The sequence below is a fragment of the Dendrobates tinctorius genome, unplaced genomic scaffold (genome assembly GCF_039654945.1).
Source record: "Dendrobates tinctorius isolate UK_male_01 unplaced genomic scaffold, ASM3965494v1 ptg000126l, whole genome shotgun sequence".
Lineage (NCBI taxonomy): Eukaryota > Metazoa > Chordata > Amphibia > Anura > Dendrobatidae > Dendrobates > Dendrobates tinctorius.
The window spans coordinates 25,106,000-25,121,269 of NW_027361794.1; positions in this window are offsets into that span (position 1 = coordinate 25,106,000).

Genomic DNA, 15,270 nt, shown 5'->3' on the forward strand with positions numbered 1-15,270 from the left:
CCTATAGACAGTATGATGCTCCCCTATACACAGTATGATGCTCCCCTATACACTGTATGATGCTCCCCTATACACAGTATGATGCTCTCCTATACACTGTATGATGCTCCCCTATACACTGTATGATGCTCCCCTATACACTGTATGATGCTCCCCTATACACTGTATGATGCTCCCCTATACACATTATGATGCTCCCCTATACACAGTATGATGCTCCCCTATACACTGTATGATGCTCCCCTATACACAGTATGATGCTCCCCTATACACAGTATGATGCTCCCCTATGCACAGTATGATGCTCCCCTATACACAGTATGATGCTCCCCTATGCACAGTATGATGCTCCCCTATACACAGTATGATGCTCCCCTATACACTGTATGATGCTCCCCTATACACAGTATGATGCTCCCCTATACACTGTATGATGCTCCCCTATACACAGTATGATGCTTCCCTATACACTGTATGATACTCCCCTATACACTGTATGATGCTCCCCTATACACTGTATGATGCTCCCCTATACACAGTATGATGCTCCCCTATACACTGTATGATGCTCCCCTATACACAGTATGATGCTCCCCTATACACAGTATGATGCTCCTCTATACACTGTATGATGCTCCCCTATAGACAGTATGATGCTCCCCTATACACAGTATGATGCTCCCCTATACACTGTATGATGCTCCCCTATACACAGTATGATGCTCCCCTATACACAGTATGATGCTCCTCTATACACAGTATGATGCTCCCCTGTACACAGTATGATGCTCCCTATACACTGTATGATGCTCCCCTATACACTGTATGATGCTCCCCTATACACAGTATGATGCTCCCCTATACACTGTATGATGCTCCCCTATACACAGTATGATGCTCACTATACACTGTATGATGCTCCCCTATACACAGTATGATGCTCCCCTATACACAGTATGATGCTCCCCTACACACTGTATGATGCTCCCCTATACACAGTATGATGCTCCCCTATACACAGTATGATGCTCCCTGTGATGTACAATGTCTGTGAGGTATGGGGTTTTGTCTACAAAATATGATGTTTTCTGTTGTAACTTTCCAGAAAAATCCAGCCCTCTATGCCAATGCAGGCTGTCAGCTCATGCAGCACCTTCCCCCCTCCTCTTTTCGCCCATGGCTCACTCACACACTGACCAGTGCCCCCCTGCCTGGGCTAGCTCTGAAACCTTAAACCAACTTCCTCTCGAAGAGCAGGGGGAAGGGATCCCTTTGTTCGGAAAAACACAGGCTGTATGCCGGTATATGGGAAACATAAAAGTCATATTACGAAAACCATACCCAGCAGAAATATAAAAATCATATTTCTGCGATCCGAGCAGACCCAGCTTCGCTGTGGTGCCTGTTGCAAAACTCTCGGATGCCCAGAACATGAGATATGGTTTGCGCCCAAATGGACGGTCATATCGCATAGATGTTTGATGTTTTCTTGATGGGCTCATTACGCTGGGAAACATGATACCACTGATGAGTCCATACCAGCTTCTCCCATAAAGTTATAGCTAATCTAAGTTTTGTAGCCAAAACATAACTTGGATAAGAGAGGTGGGATCAACCCAGAATGCACCTCTCCGTGATGTCACATAGGAAAGTCTATAAGGCATTTCCTGGGCAAACCAGCTCAGAACAGCTGCAGAGTCCGTGCTGACAAGAACTCCAGATGAATGGAGACGTGTGGCTCCTCCTCCCTTAAAGCCGCATGGTCTGCCTAAGGAACAATATGGAACTGTGAGTGTAATCTCTTTGTTTTCTCCACTTTTATTTTATACCTGTACTGTACATATTTTATGTCTCAATTTTATAGCAACTTTTATCTGTAATCACTGTCCTCTTTCGGAAAATAAATGAAATTATTTAGATCTGTCTCCATGCTCTAAGAATCGAACTATACGCCTTTGATAGATAATCGCTACTAATTCAAGGGGTTTGCCACGGACCCTCTTAATTTAACACTGTGAATTAAGTAACCGTGACTGGTGGCAGCGCGTTGTGTACGGCTATTACGGCTTGCTGGCAGTCTAGAAGGGTCTTATATTGCTGAGTAAGGGGCTTCAGCCACAGCATTGATAATTCCCTTACTGCAGAAGCCTAATTGCCGGTTCACAACAGGCAGCCCGTCCGGCGACTAATTATCCTAGGTGCAGTTCCCTGACTGACCTGAGGGTAAGGGGGCGCCGGAGAGCTGCGAGTTCCAAAGTGGAACTGAGAAAGTGGGATATACATAAATCCCCGCAGTACTTGGAAGATTGATAGCAGTGGTGGGGCATCCAAATTAAACTCCCCCTGCGGCAAATTGTAGAGCGAGATTAGCTTGCTGGATATTTCTGGTCACATGGTGCCAGTGTTGGGATAGCTAAGATAAGCCCCACTGCGCCTGTGATAGCCGTGTGCCGGCATTGTGTCACGCCCCTCCGTCCGCTGATACACCCGTGTCAGTGGTGGGACTGTGACATAGTGGTGACACAGGGTCCGCTGTCCGTCGCGTTTTGGTGGCAGCGGGACCCCCGTTAGTCGTCGCCCGTAAGTGGACGAACGGCCGTGGGCTGTTCGTCACACTCCCCTATACACAGTGTGATGCTCCCCTATACACTGTATGATGCTCCCCTATACACAGTATGATGCTCCCCTATACACAGTATGATGCTCCCCTATACACTGTATGATGCTCCCCTATACACAGTATGATGCTCCCCTATACACAGTATGATGCTCCTCTATACACTGTATGATGCTCCACTATACACAGTATGATGCTCTCCTATACACTGTATGATGCTCCCCTATACACAGTATGATGCTCCCCTATACACAGTATGATTCTCCCCTATACACAGTATGATGCTCCCCTATACACAGTATGATGCTCCCCTATACACAGTATGATGCTCTCCTATACACTGTATGATGCTCCTCTATACACAGTATGATGCTCCCCTATACACTGTATGATGCTCCCCTATACACAGTATGATGCTCCCCTATACACAGTATGATGCTCCTCTATACACTGTATGATGCTCCCCTATACACAGTATGATGCTCCCCTATACACAGTATGATGCTCCCCTATACACAGTGTGATGCTCCCCTATACACTGTATGATGCTCCCCTATACACAGTATGATGCTCCCCTATACACAGTATGATGCTCCCCTATACACTGTATGATGCTCCCCTATACACAGTATGATGCTCCCCTATACACAGTATGATGCTCCTCTATACACTGTATGATGCTCCACTATACACAGTATGATGCTCTCCTATACACTGTATGATGCTCCCCTATACACAGTATGATGCTCCCCTATACACAGTATGATTCTCCCCTATACACAGTATGATGCTCCCCTATACACAGTATGATGCTCCCCTATACACAGTATGATGCTCTCCTATACACTGTATGATGCTCCCCTATACACAGTATGATGCTCCCCTATACACTGTATGATGCTCCCCTATACACAGTATGATGCTCCCCTATACACTGTATGATGCTCCCCTATACACAGTATGATGCTCCCCTATACACAGTATGATGCTCCCCTATACACTGTATGATGCTCCCCTATACACAGTATGATGCTCCCCTATACACAGTATGATGCTCCCCTATACACAGTATGATGCTCCTCTATACACTGTATGATGCTCCACTATACACAGTATGATGCTCTCCTATACACTGTATGATGCTCCCCTATACACAGTATGATGCTCCCCTATACACAGTATGATTCTCCCCTATACACAGTATGATGCTCCCCTATACACAGTATGATGCTCCCCTATACACAGTATGATGCTCTCCTATACACTGTATGATGCTCCCCTATACACAGTATGATGCTCCCCTATACACTGTATGATGCTCCCCTATACACTGTATGATGCTCCCCTATACACAGTATGATGCTCCTCTATACACTGTATGATGCTCCCCTATACACAGTATGATGCTCCCCTATACACAGTATGATGCTCCCCTATACACTGTATGATGCTCCCCTATACACAGTATGATGCTCCCCTATACACTGTATGATGCTCCCCTATACACTGTATGATGCTCCCCTATACACAGTATGATGCTCCCCTATACACAGTATGATGCTCCCCTATACACTGTATGATGCTCCCCTATACACTGTATGATGCTCCCCTATACACTGTATGATGCTTCCCTATACACAGTATGATGCTCCCCTATACACAGTATGATGCTCCCCTATACACAGTATGATGCTCCCCTATACACAGTATGATGCTCCCCTATACACTGTATGATGCTCCCTTATACACTGTATGATGCTCCCCTATACACAGTATGATGCTCCCCTATACACAGTATGATGCTCCCCTATATACTGTATGATGCTTCCCTATACACTGTATGATGCTCCCCTATACACAGTATGATGCTCCCCTATACACAGTATGATGCTCCCCTATACACAGTATGATGCTCCCCTATACACTGTATGATGCTCCCCTATACACTGTATGATGCTTCCCTATACACTGTATGATGCTCCCCTATACACAGTATGATGCTCCCCTATACACTGTATGATGCTCCCCTATACACAGTATGATGCTCCCCTATACACTGTATGATGCTCCCCTATACACAGTATGATGCTCCCCTATACACTGTATGATGCTCCCCTATACACAGTATGATGCTCCCCTATACACTGTATGATGCTCTCCTATACACAGTATGATGCTCCCCTATACACAGTATGATGCTCCCCTATAAACTGTATGATGCTCCCCTATACACTGTATGATGCTCCCCTATACACTGCATGATGCTCCCCTATACACAGTATGATGCTCCCCTATACACTGTATGATGTTCCCCTATACACAGTATGATGCTCCCCTATACACAGTATGATGCTCCCCTATACACTGTATGATGCTCCCCTATACACTGTATGATGCTCCCCTATACACAGTATGATGCTCCCCTATACACAGTATGATGCTCTCCTATACACTGTATGATGCTCCCCTATACACTGTATGATGCTCCCCTATACACAGTATGATGCTCCCCTATACACTGTATGATGCTCTCCTATACACAGTATGATGCTCCCCTATACACAGTATGATGCTCCCCTATAAACTGTATGATGCTCCCCTATACACTGTATGATGCTCCCCTATACACTGCATGATGCTCCCCTATACACAGTATGATGCTCCCCTATACACTGTATGATGTTCCCCTATACACAGTATGATGCTCCCCTATACACAGTATGATGCTCCCCTATACACTGTATGATGCTCCCCTATACACTGTATGATGCTCCCCTATACACAGTATGATGCTCCCCTATACACAGTATGATGCTCTCCTATACACTGTATGATGCTCCCCTATACACTGTATGATGCTCCCCTATACACAGTATGATGCTCCCCTATACACTGTATGATGCTCTCCTATACACAGTATGATGCTCCCCTATACACAGTATGATGCTCCCCTATAAACTGTATGATGCTCCCCTATACACTGTATGATGCTCCCCTATACACTGCATGATGCTCCCCTATACACAGTATGATGCTCCCCTATACACTGTATGATGTTCCCCTATACACAGTATGATGCTCCCCTATACACAGTATGATGCTCCCCTATACACTGTATGATGCTCCCCTATACACTGTATGATGCTCCCCTATACACAGTATGATGCTCCCCTATACACAGTATGATGCTCTCCTATACACTGTATGATGCTCCCCTATACACTGTATGATGCTCCACTATACACAGTATGATGCCCCCCTATACACTGTATGATGCTCCCCTATACACTGTATGATGCTCCCCTATACACTGTATGATGCTCCCCTATACACAGTATGATGCTCCCCTATACACTGTATGATGCTCCCCTATACACTGTATGATGCTCCCCTATACACAGTATGATGCTCCCCTATACACACTGTATGATGCTCTCCTATAGACTGTATGATGCTCCCCTATACACAGTATGATGCTCCCCTATACACACTGTATGATGCTCTCCTATAGACTGTATGATGCTCCCCTATACACAGTATGATGCTCCCCTATACACAGTATGATGCTCCCCTATACACAGTATGATGCTCCCCTATACACAGTATGATGCTCCCCTATACACAGTATGATGCTCCCCTATATACTGTATGATGCTTCCCTATACACTGTATGATGCTCCCCTATACACAGTATGATGCTCCCCTATACACAGTATGATGCTCCCCTATACACTGTATGATGCTTCCCTATACACTGTATGATGCTCCCCTATACACAGTATGATGCTCCCCTATACACTGTATGATGTTCCCCTATACACAGTATGATGCTCCCCTATACACTGTATGATGCTCTCCTATACACAGTATGATGCTCCCCTATACACTGCATGATGCTCCCCTATACACAGTATGATGCTCCCCTATACACTGTATGATGCTCCCCTATACACAGTATGATGCTCCCCTATACACTGTATGATGCTTCCCTATACACTGTATGATGCTCCCCTATACACAGTATGATGCTCCCCTATGCACAGTATGATGCTCCCCTATACACAGTATGATGCTCCCCTATGCACAGTATGATGCTCCCCTATACACTGTATGATGCTCCCGTATGCACAGTATGATGCTCCCCTATACACTGTATGATGCTCCCCTATACACAGTATGATGCTCCCCTATACACTGTATGATGCTCCCCTATACACAGTATGATGCTCCCCTATACACTGTATGATGCTCCCCTATGCACAGTATGATGCTTCCCTATACACTGTATGATGCTCCCCTATACACAGTATGATGCTCCCCTATACACAGTATGATGCTCCCCTATACACTGTATGATGCTCCCCTATACACAGTATGATGCTCCCCTATACACTGTATGATGCTCCCCTATACACAGTATGATGCTCCCCTATACACAGTATGATGCTCCCCTATACAATGTATGATGCTCCCCTATACACTGTATGATGCTCCCCTATACACTGTATGATGCTCCCCTATACACAGTATGATGCTCCCCTATACACAGTATGATGCTCTCTTATACACAGTCTAATCCCCCCTCACTGTATATACACTGACCGCTTAGTATTCCCCAAATTGTTTGATAGCTCCAACACTGTAATCTCCACACTGTATGATGGCCCACTAGATAGCCTCCATATAGTATAATGTGCCAGACAAGTTCACTATAGTCCTCAGTATAGTATAATGCACTCCCCATAGGCAGACCCTATAGAATAATGCAGCCCTTTATATAATGCACCCCATAGGCAGCCTCATAAAAAATAAATCCAAAACTCACCTTTCCTCCTGGTTTCTTCACTGCTGCGAGCTCCCGCACATCTCCGGACTGTAGGCTCCGAGTAGTGACGTCATTGCGACCCCCTGTCAGTGTTGGCGTTAGTGACATCAGAAGCTGATGAGAGGGGGATGATGGGAGAGGGAGCGTAATGCTCCTTCTCTCATCAATGGAGTCAGCTGAAATGGCCTCCAGCCAACACAGTTGATTTTGCAATGACAGGTGGGGACCCACTGCTGGCGCAGGGCCCTAGCGCCTGCTCACGGGCACATAGCGGCCGGGTGGCAGAGCAGGGAGATCGATTCTGCCTGATCGGCCGCAGAATGTAACACTATCGGCGTGCTGTGGGTGGGTCCCCTCAGAGCGCTGGTCCCGGGGTGACCTCCCTCCCCCTGTAGCTCCCCACATTGTAGGATTAACGATAAGTCACCTGCATTACTGATACTAATATATCACACTAGTAACATGTCCATGCCACTAACAATCGCTGCATAGAAAAACACTATTCCACAGCTATTTGTCACGAAGCACTAACTGCTGCTGTGGCACTACAAGTGCCAGACTTCACTTCCCAGTAGGAGCAGCAAACACTAGTTAGGCTGTGTGCACACGCTGCGGATTCTGCTGCGGATCTGCAGTGGATTTGGTCCTGTGGATCTGCAGCAGTTTCTGCTGCGTTGTACAGTACAGTCTATGAGAAATGAAGAACACAGTGCACACGCTGAGGATTTTCTGCGGATTTAAATCTGCAATATGTCAATTCTTTGTGCGGAATCCGCAGCGTTTTGTCACCTGCCCCATTATAGGAATCTGCAGGTGTAAAAACGCAGGGGAAATCCGCACTAAATCTGCACTAAATCCACAGGTAAAACGCCGGTCATTTAACCCGCGGATTTACCTGTGGATTTGGCCAAATCCGCGCGGAAAAATCCGCAGAGTAATCCACAACGTGTGCACATCCCCTAATCCTCTAGGACTCGCTGTCAGCCTGGTAACGGGTAGGTTAATAATTACACGCCAGCACAAACAGCGAGATAAGGTGATACACTGGTTTAACCCTCCCTCTGCCTGCCAGGGAGGATGCGCCGCTCTCTCTGCACAGCTCAATGCCTGCAGCCAGCAGTGCGATCTCTAGTTTGCACTTTTCCTGGTTTTCTCTCAGTCCCAAAGTGCAGTAAATTCCCAGGCCAAGACAAAGCATCGCCATATAGCGCATCAGTGACCGCTGCAAAGTGCCTGAAAATTATGTAACACGTAAGGAGAGCATCATGTAATGAATATTACACCCCAATAGCAGTAAGTTGTATGTATATATCCAAAGCAACAGATTAGACACTTCAAATAGTAATTAACATAGATACTCATCAATCCCCATGCTGTGTGCAGTGTCCACTGGTCCTGGAGCAGCGGCTCCTCAGCTGTCAGGCTCCTCTCAGTCAGAAGCAATCAAGTGCAGAGCAGACAGTGAACTCGGCTCACAGGCAGAGGCAGAGCCCCCTGCGTCCAGGCTGCTGCTGGACCTGATGACTTCTCTGCAGCAGGGAGCTTTCAAGGAGAGCGCGCTCAGCCAGGATTGGGCGAGTGACCTCCCCTCCCCCTCTCCTCTGCAGAAGAGCGGTCACATGACTCACTCCCTGCTGCAGCATGGAATTGTATCGGCGCGATCTGCACGCCGATATAGTTACATAGCATAGCTCGTGTGGGCCCCATCAGAGCGCGGGGCCCGGGGCCACCACCCCCTCTGCCCCCCCCCCGGTAGCTACACTACTGTCAATGAGAGATCGTTCCCCTGCCCAAAGGGTCATTTAGACATTTATTTTCAAAACTCATTGCCCTGAGAGTAGTACCGCTCGGGAGGATCTGCTTTGCAAAGTGGAAGATCTGGTTCAGTCGCATTACCTCCCTAACTGGAGGTTCAAATGTTTGAACAAATTCCTGCCTGTCAAGTAAGATATTAAATGGGGAACACAAATGTTTAAGTATATGAATACCTTTCAGCTTCCACCAAGAAAAAATTTGAGGCTCAAGGCCTGGCGGGAACATGGGGTTGTGTAATATAGCTGTCAGGGGAGAAGGGCTTGATTGTAAGTTATATTTAAACCGGACTTTCCTCCAAAGAAGCAACGAGTGGACTGTAAAAGGAGCCACATTCATTAACCCCCGTGGAAGTCGGTCTGTGGTCCACATTAGGCCTGATAAAGAGAATGGTTTGGAGAGAAATGATTCCAGAATAACCCATCTCGGACTATTGGGATATGAACACGCACTTATTAATGGAGCAATCTGTGCCGACTTGTAATAAAGTGTAAAATTAGGGAGGGATAAACCCCCTTCTTTTCCGTGACGGAACATAAGTTTTTGCACAATTCTGGGTTGTTTTCTGAGCCAAAGAAACTTAGACATCATAGAGTGTGAATGAGTGATCGTTCTGGCTGGTACCATAATTGGGAGGGACCTAAATAGATATAAGAAGCGAGGCAGTGACACCATTTTTAATGCCTGTATTCTGCCGAGCCAGGATAACTTTGAGGAAGCCCATCTATCCAGGTCCCTCTAGAAGTTTTGGATCAGTGGAGTGTAATTCCACCTAAACAGAGGTGACCTGTTGGCTGTTAAGTTGATACCCAGATTTGTTAGATAATGTTCTTTGTGTATAAACCCAAAATGGGAGGCTATATTAGTTTGCTCTGTCTTAGGAAAATTTACAAATAATGCTTCGGATTTATCAATGTTAATCTTAAACCCTGAGATCTTCTCAAATTCGTGAAGGAGAGAAAACAAGTGAGGGAGTGTAGTGTGGGGACTTATTAATGTTAGCAGGAGATCATCCGCAAAGAGGCTGACTTTATATTGGTCTCCCATATTCTCAGGGCCCAGGATATTCTGATCTCTCCTTATTGCTTCCACAATGGGTTCCATTGTAAGTGCAAAAAGATCCGGAGATAGAGGACAGCCCTGCCTGGTACCCTCTGAATATTAATTGGAGGGGGATGTGGTGACGGGAGTTTTACATAAGCGATAGGGCTATCATATAACAATTGGAGGCACTTTATAAGTTTAGGGGAGAATCCGACTTCCGATAGAACCGTAAAGAGATATGTCCAGGACACCGAATCGAAAGCCCTCTCAATATCTAATGCAAGCAGGAGAAGTCGCTTTCGCTGTAGGTTAGTTGTATGAATAATATTTAACGCTCTCCTAATATTATCTGGGGCCTGTCACACTGGTATAAAACCAACCTGACCCCGATGGATGAGGTGAGGGAGGATTTTATTGATCCTGTTAGTCACAATGGATGTAAAGATTTTGAAGTCAATGTATAAGAGGGATATAGGTCTATAATTTGTGGTGAGATGATCTCTCTTAGGATTAGGGATTACGGTTACATGCGCCACGTAGAGCTCAGGGGCAGCTGTGAGCCATTTAGTAGTGAATTACAGAGGTTTTTATATGTGGTGTCAGCACATCGCTGCATTTTTTATCATATATTGCTGTAAGACCATCCGGCCCCGGGGCCTTTCCTCTTTTTAGTTTTTTGATTGTTGAAACTATTTCCTCCTCAGAGATGTGTAAATGGAGTTGTTGTGCCGCGGACTCAGTCAGGTTAGGTAGATGTAGTGTGTGAAGGAATGACTCCAGTAGTGAGGGGGGTGATTGTGGGGGCGAATACAAACTCTGGGGGTATTCATTATAAGTGCTATACATGACATCGGGGTGGGCTGAGGTCTGACCCTTAGGGTCTTTTATAGAGGAGATTATATGCAGTGACTCTCTCATTCTGAGCTTACGAGCGGCATCTTATTAGGCTTATTGGCATGGTGATAAAACGCGGCTTTACTCCAAGTTAGCGCCTCTCCGTTCTGGTGGTGAGAATGGCGTCTAATTGTCATTTCATATCTTGTATTTGTGTAGATAAGTATAGGGGTGAAGAGCGCTGATTGGCCAATTCTAACTCCTGCAGTTTCTCCTCCAGTCTGGGCTGTAATTCAGACCTTTCTTCTTCCTGTCGGCCGATAACTTATCACAGAACCGGGAATAGATTTTCTGTGCGCGAGTCACATTGCTCCAAGTGAGGCCTCCTCCGCTGTGTGAGTTTAGGGGAAATTTGTTATATCTTCTCTTATAGCGGTTACATTAGAGATTTGGGCATTTTAGCTCCTGGTGTGGAGTCGATAGCACAATCATATGGCGCCATATAGTAGACGGCCGGTAACTGGGGATAATTCCCTCATGTGTGGGGTCTATTTCCCTCCAGAGAAATCACACGTTACATTCCACACATAACACTGTGTAGAGAAGGCGGCGCGGGGTAATTGTGCCAGTAGTGAGGGGCAAATAATGGCGGGAATGTCACTGACTGAGGAGAAGGCTCCATGGAGGTCTGCACTCCGGAGATCATGTGACCCCTGACTCCTCCCCTCCTGTGACCTCATCACAGGTCCTGTGCACAGAGCAGCCATATATGTGGAGTGCGGCTCTGCAGGTGGAGGTATGTGGAGATTCCCCATTACTGAGTGCGGGGGACATTAACCCCTTCTGCACTGAGACTCTTTATAAGAATCATCATGTTTCTGTGCTGTTTCCTGTAATAGAAACATACGACCCCACTATGGAGGACAGGCAGTGAGGAGACGGAGTGTTTCCATAGTACAGGGCCCCTTTCTTGGCCCCACACAGTGTAATGCCCCCATTATACCCCTGTAAGCAGGGTTCTGCCCCACAACCAGCTGCCTCGGGCACTTTACCATGGCCGGTACCTCTGATTCCTCCCCGCACCCCTTTCCTTTGAGGCTATGGCCTTTATAATAACAGGAAACTGGGTCAACAAGGTCACCAGACCTGGTGCACCATCTAGACTCTTCCTTCCTGAAACTCTCCCTCTTCCCAGTGATTCCGTAGAGTCACTTCGCCTCATTCTTGGTGCAGATACTAATGAACCCCGGACCTATGAGATATTTACCATACAATAGTTGGATAGGCAGGAGTGTATCATCCATAAAGGTAGCCCACTCGGTTGCTATGATGCCCATACATTGAGAGGGCTCGTGGGGTTTGGTATTGGTCGCCCTCTCCTTCCCATCATCACAGTTTCAGCGATATCCACACTCTCATGACGGTGATACCATTGAATAGAATAGTGAGTCAGGGAGTCCAAAGCTCCTGATCCACCATTCAGCCTTCACCTGTGAGTCTGAGACTCCGTGCACTGCAGGCACAATGACGTCACTACATCACACCTGTAGTATGGAGCCTCAGTACTCACACCGCACAGACCGGAGCAGTTCACCTCGGGAACGGGGTTGGGTGAATAGTGTGTGTGCTTTTAAATCAGGAATTGTGGAGGCTTAATATTAAGGGAAGAGCTGTTGGGACTCTCATACTGAATGTGTGGCTGGCAACAAAAATCCCTTGGACATAATGTGGCGTAATGGAGATGGGGAAGAGCAACCCAAACACCAGCACCAATTGCACAAGCTCAAAATACACTGTGAAAACCAGGAGAAAGAATAAGAGCATGCGATAAATAGCATATAAAATAGTCAAATTTTCTTAGAAAAAAGTACTACAGATAATACATATATAACAATGTGCTAGTCAGACTAAATAGATGGTATCAACCCAAAATACCCTACTCCTCCACCAAGGTGGAAAGGTAGCCCCAGTGTGCTTCCCCATATGGGCCCATGTCCTGCAAGTAATAGTATGATAGAAGCGCCCAAACAGTAAATCCAGAATTAAACATCAAAAGATGAAGAGAGAGAGGGCGCTAGTGTAGTATAGTGACCCGCTGCAAGATGCAACCAAATAATATCAAAGACAGACCACAGGGGAGCTTACCGAGACAGGGAGGAAGGGAGAACCAGGCTGTGCCACCCCCGACGCGTGTTTCGCGGCGCCTCAGGCCGCTTTATCAAGAGGAATCTGAATGTGTGGCTGGTACAGGCCATTATACTGAGTAAGGGGTTGTTTTGGACTGTAAATGCCTCCATAGTGACTGGGGATCCTTATTTTCTGTAGCAGGGTGTGGTGGCCATAATACTGTGTGAGGTGCTGTGGGGGCCGTGATACTGTGTGGTGTTTGTTGTTGGTGGCGCTGGCATTCCAGGAGGGCGATAAGGTATGGTTAAGGACCAAGAATATAAGTTTGAAGGTTCCTTCTGCTAAGTTGAGTCCCAAGTTTATTGGTCCTTACGAAATCTTAGAGGTGGTTAATCCTGTTGCCTTTTGCTTGCGCTTGCCTCCGTCGTGCGGATCTCCAATGTGTTTCCTAAAAAGTAAATTATATTACAGTAGTAATAATGTCCCTAATTGGACCGTAAAGAAATTATTTTTCCCACTTGTTACCATAAATTAATATAGCGTGTTCCTCATTCTGGCCCTAAACAGTAATTTAGTCCCTCATCCTGGCCCCCTTTATTTAATAATCTTGCCCAGCCTGGCCCCTTTATTTTATGATGTGCCCCAGTCTGGCCTCCTATGTCCCTTGTCCAGCCTGGCCCCCAGATATCCATCCTGCACCCCCAGCTATACATACTGGCCCTCATATGTGTCTTATCCTGCCCCCTTATATCCTTCCTGGTCCCTTTTCCTGGCTTCCCCAAATATCCATCCTGGTCCGCCGCCTAAAACCTCCATTGCGCATGTCCAAAAACCTGCCATCTCCTAGCATACAGAAAGAGGCTGGCGTTCCACACCGGAGCGCACGCCTGCAATCATCAAGTATGAGACGACTGTCTGCGCCTGCCCAGAGGAGCGCCACAGGACAATGGGGGCGACCATGTTCGTACGCTCAGCTTGTATTGTAATCATCAGGAGCGCACGTCTATAACTGTTGAGACATGTTATATTTTATGACCGTTTATGGAAACATCACAGTGAATTGATTGTGAAACCCTCAGCGTGGATTTCAGGTATTTCATTCATTCTATGTCTCCTGCTTTGTACATAATATCATTCTATCCCCTTTTTGATTTATACCGCTGGAAATAGGGTTTGATGTGTGGGTTTTTTTTAATTTTTTTCTTTGTTCAAATTCATTAAGGAGACTATCTATGACCTGGGAAATGTGGGTGTGTTTGTCTTGGCTGGACATGATTGGTCCTTGGACTCCATTTTAGGATATATAAACTAGTCCAATATGGCATTTGGACAGGTTTGCCTCTCTATCTGGACACCTCATATCCATGAATTGGCTGGTTCCTGTCAGGAACACCGCAGTGAACTTGCTCACTGAGCCAGTGCGCGTGTCCTGAGTAAAGCAAACTGTGCTCAGAGATGCCTGTGGAGCCGGCAGCAGCAAAGAAGGTGTGTACTTCAGAACAGCAGGACCTGAAGCACGTGACTGCTGGGGGCATGGCCTAAACCTCAGAGAGCTAGGAGCTGCAGGAAAACTCATAGCAGGGTAACTACGGGACAAAGTTACCAAGGGGCATAGACAGGGGCGATAACAGATCAAGCCGGGGTCAAAGCACGAGATAGCACGACAATACCAGAGGATTAGACAGAACGGATAGTCAAGACGTAGCCAATAAGTCATACACGGAGATAGCTGCAAAGTACAAGAGGGGCGAGCAGAGAATAGTCAGGTCACAGGCAATGAGTCATACACAGAGAGGGTAGCGCAGTACAGAATCAACAGGCAAACTCACAACGGGGACAGAACCGGGTCAGAACCATATAAGCAAGCTATAAGACAACAAACAGGCACACAGGGGTCAACACACTCGGCCAAAGGCAAAAGTATAACTGACGGGGATTGGAGTTTCTCAGGGGTAGAAGAAACTCTCCCTGAATCAAACAGAGGCCACAATAATTAACCCCAGGCATGCAG